Genomic DNA, 5,025 nt, shown 5'->3' with positions numbered 1-5,025 from the left:
AAAAAATCCCATTTATATCCCGCCCTTCTCCAAAGACTCAGGGCGGCTTACAATCTAAGAAGCACAAATCACTGTGCTTAGCAATAGCCTTCATTCTATGTATATGCCTGCTTATTAGGGCTTTCGGCCCCCCCACGCGGCATTATTACAAAGTCAGCTTATTGCCCCCAACAATCAGGGTCCTCATTTTACCTACCTCGGAAGGATGGAAGGCTGAGTCAATCTTGAGCCTGGTGGGACTTGAACCTGCACTAATTGCAGACAGCTGGTGTTACTTAAGGAGGCATTAGCCCACTGCTCCACCAAGGCTCTTGAATAAATTATGTTGGCTCTAGATTCAGCTTTCATCTGTGGTGAACCCCTGATGTTGAGAAAGCCTGGGAAATGGGCCCCTTGCCAGTGAACAGGAGTAGCTTATCAAGTACTTAGGAGGCGAGGGCTTGACAGCACAAGGAAACAACAGGCAATGACTTAATAGCTGGCCATCAACACCCCAGTCAACAACTAAAAAGCCACACACAACCAGGCACTATATAAATAGCAGAGAACAGCCCAAAGCACACACTCTGCTAGAGAGATATTCCCCAAGGATGGGCTCCAGCACGAATCCAAAAGCTTGGAAGACTAACCCTCTGATCTCGATGACCGACCCAGATTGGATCTTGCAAAAGTAGTTCTCCCAAAAGTACCTACCTTTGAAGTGATCCTTCTCATCAAGATTGGCAAAAGGACCCTTCAGGCAGTAAAAATGTATAAGGTTTTCTCGTCCAGCTGAGTGTTGCTTGGACAAAGACTCTTTGGGTTTGGGTATCTACTCATATTCTTGAACACCCTTACATGCTGACTTCTTGATTCTCCTTCCTGATTGTATTTTGGCTCAACTACCTCAGGGATCCTGAATACTGGATAGCTTCTGTCTTACTCTTGCCTTCTGTCCGAAACTCAACCTGGGTTCCAGGTTACAAAGAAGGCTTCCTTGGGCCAGACTCATGATTTAAGTTCAAAAAGGTGACAGCAGGACATTTCTCAAAGAGATGTATGTATTGTAGCTTTGTCCTATAGTCTATTTTCTCTATGTTCCGTTATAGAGAAAATTGACTAACTATCCATTAATAGATGGATTTTTAAAAAAATCTTTCCACTGTTCATGGGATGAAACCTTTCATGCCAGTTCCAGGCTGCTGTGAAACTATATTTCAGTGGGAGTATGGTTTGGATAAATACAAGATGCAATGAAAATCAGCTTTTCTATTGCACCGATGCTTCCACCCATAATTTTGGATCTTCTGACAGAAGATCTAATCTGGGGAAACAATCATGCTGGCAAACGATCTTGCTGTGATGTTTTGCAAGTGATAAACATGGCAATGACATATCTTGCATTCTACCAATATACTGAGATTTCTGCCTCTCTCCCTCAAATGGACAATCTCAAAATATAGGACGTCTCTCTGGTATCTTAATCAGACTAGCCAAAAAGACACAAAGTTATGTGTAATATTTGAAATTGCCCATAACTCTTCATTATGTGAAAGGAAAACAAATAAGTAGGATGAAAAGGCATTTAGACTACTAGCTCAAAAATTAAGCTAAATACCATAGTTCAGGAAGGCTTTATCCAGCTATTTTGCAGATGGGGAGTTGAAGCTGAGAGAAGGTCACTTCTGAATATCTCTTCAATGGAGAACTAGGTTGTTATGCTTCTGGTGCCATCATGTCAACAGTGATCATTTTACAAATTTCAGATGTGCAGCATTTATGTGTGGATCAGTCATAGGGAGTGAACATGCGCCTTACACTACAACTGAATCTCTAGTCAATGAATTTGGTTTCCATCTTGCTCCAAAAAGAATGAGCATGTATTTTCTGTTGCAGTGGATAACTTCAGTGGATATCAAGTTGGATTCCTACCTCTTCTCAAATTTGCAAATCAAAATCTGTCAGCTGCTGGGGAAAACTAAGATCACTTTTTACTTAAGTGATCTACGTAAATGTAAATAGCTGACTGACTTGCAATCCTATAACTGTTTTACTATGGAATGCCAGTGGGGTTCTTATGGCTGTGGGCTTTCCAGTATGAAATGCATCAATTGGGTAAACAACTAACATTGAAGATAAAAGAATATTGGTATTTTCTTTCTTATTTTTGTAAAGAAAATATCAGCTCCTTGGACTTTATTCTGGAGCTGTGGTATTTACAGTTTCAGAAAAACTGCACATAATTGTTTTATCTTTAAAACTGGGTATTCCTGTATTGAAAATTCCTTTGATACTTTCCAATTTAAAACAAAAGCATATTTCCTTCTGCTACAGAAGACTTCTTTGGGAGGAAATCCAAATTTAACCCGTATTTAGCCTTCTATCATTTCTGTTCAATGCACTTTCTTCCGTCTTCAATGGACAGGGTGAATTAACTGCATTTTCAATAAGTGCATCCATGAATAAAATGCTTTGGAGACTGCTTATGTATACAGATAGTCCTTGACTTACAACCTTTCTTTAGTGACCATTCAGAGTTAGAATGGCACTAAAAAAAAGTGACTTATGATTAGTTTTTGCACACTTGATGGCCTTTGCAGCATTCCTCATGGTCATGTTTTAAAAATTCAGATGCTTGGCAATTGGCATGTATTTATGATGGATGCACTGTCCTGGGGTCATGTGATCTCCTTTTGTAACCTTCCCAGCTGGCTCCTGACAAGCAAAGTCAGTGAGGGAAGCCAGATTTGTTTGACAACTGCATGATTCAGATAACAACTGTGGCATAAAAGGTCATAAAGTAGGGTGGAGCTCACTTAACCGTTTTGCTTGGCAATGGAAATTTTGGCTTAATTATGGTCGTAGGTCAAGGACTATTGGTACTCTCCCTTCTTTAGTAGCCAAACGGAATCTGGCTACTAAAAAAAAAAAGAGTGGGCAGTGAATAACAAAGAACGTAAACATCAGCACAAAATCATAGGAATAGGACACTTGATATTTTTCCTCTTGACTCAGAGAACGTTTCATTAAAAATGATACTTATGTTTTGTGTGTGTGTGTGATTCCAACCTATCCCACCGAGCAGTGGGAGATTTGTTTTTTATGGTATAAATATTATATATTTTACAGCAGAAGGTAAGCTATACCAATATCTGAAAATTGCCAGCAAAAATAGCATTGACATTTACATGTTGAAGTTCAGTTCTCTGTCCTTAAAAAAAAAATCTTGGCCTAAATAAATACGGACGAACCCATGAGTAGAATTTTCCACATGAATCTGTAAGTTTCCTAAGTCCTTCATGATAAAGGAAAACTTTGGAGACTAGATCATTATATACAGGGCTTTTTTTCTCATAGAACGCTCAGAACGGAGTTCCGGCACCTTTTTTGGATAGAACCTTGTAGGGTAGGCAAGGTGGGTTGTATGACGTGTGAGTTCCGGCACCTTTTTCTTTTACAAAAAAAGCACTGATTATATATATATATAAATCCTTTTCGGCAATCTTAATGTATTTCTGGTGATTCATATCTTTCAGCACTTTCTGCAGTTTTTCTGCTCTTTAAAGTTAAGCACATAATTAAGCTAGCTTTTATTGCAATTTTAAATATTAACCAAAAAGGTATTGCCAGTTAATGGACATTGAGGTGGATGGATAGTTTTGTGGATTTTATATCAGGTACTGGTTTTATGGTTCCACTATTTATTTTGTAAAACTGGTGTCAAAAATTTTAAGGAGTCTGGCAATATATAAATATATGTAATATTAACTAAGGAATGAACACTGGTTTTAAACAGGAACTTCTTAATTCTTTCTGAATGATGCACTATTGTTTGAACTGGTTTCAGCAGATTCCCTGGTATGTGTTGAAGATACTCTGGCTTTGCACTATTTTCAATCACTGTCACTCATTTATGGCTTAGCTCTATTCTCATGACTAAATCTTTTTTTTTATTTTGTTCTTGGAAAGTTATGTTCCCAGCACAGTTGTTCAAGAAGAATCTTGCTTGAGGGGTCCTTGATGCTCTCTGAGCTTGCTTCTTTTCTTGCAGACGTTTCATTCCCCAGACTAGGTAACACCATCAGTGCTACTATGGAATGCTGTTTGCTGTCAATTTATATTCTGGTATATAAACTGATAGCAAACCCCTCTCCTTACTACCGTAGCACTCATAATGTTACCTAGTTTGGGTAATGAAATGTCTGCAAGGAAACAGGCAAGTTCAAGGAGCACCAAAGTCCCACATTTCAACCCTGAGGTACAAATATTCTCCTTTATTAGAATCTTGCTTGATGTGATACATTTTATGTAAGCATGTATGTGCATACAAGAGAGCCAGTTTGGTCTAGTGCTTAAGGCATCAGGCTAGAAACTGGGACTTATTTAATTCTAGTCTTGCCTTAGGCCAAACCAGCTGGATGACCTTGGGCCAGTCACTCTCTCTCAGCCCTAGGAAGGAGATAAGGGTGAACCAGTTCTGAAACACCTTGCCAAAAACCTGCAGGGACTAATTCAAGCAGTCACAAGGAGTCCACATTGACTTGAAGGCGCATACACACTCACAGGTACATATTGTACAGCCATACACATATACATGTTTGTAGTATCAGTGGGTGTTGTTATGCTTACACTGTACATGCCCAACTGCAATTGTACCTTTAAACTGGATTGACAATCTTTATGAAAAATTAATAAAGGTATTTATTTGAAAAGGTAAATAGTGTGGTTCATTCAGCCTTCCTCAGCTTGAGCACTAATGGGATTGCATTTCAGCACATCTAGATGACAGTAGGGTAGGGGGTGGAGATTTCTAAACAGAGTTTTAAAACAAAGTTTGGGTCCTACCAGAATGTTCCTGAGGTCTATCCATAGGGGATGCTAAAGAATCAGGAATGAGATGGAAGGGGACTAGCCCAGTGAAGTCCAGCTCTTTCTCTACAACATTGTTCCATACCTAACTCAACATGCAGCACAAAAGGTGGTGTTCTCCCCCTTGTTGATGTGGCCATGTAGTTTTCTGCACCATTGTTTTCCTCCTATGCAGCT

The sequence above is a fragment of the Vipera berus genome (assembly GCF_964194415.1).
Source record: "Vipera berus genome assembly, chromosome: 2".
Taxonomy (NCBI): domain Eukaryota; kingdom Metazoa; phylum Chordata; class Lepidosauria; order Squamata; family Viperidae; genus Vipera; species Vipera berus.
The sequence above is the reverse complement of the archived record's forward strand: the minus strand, read 5'-3'. Positions refer to the sequence as shown.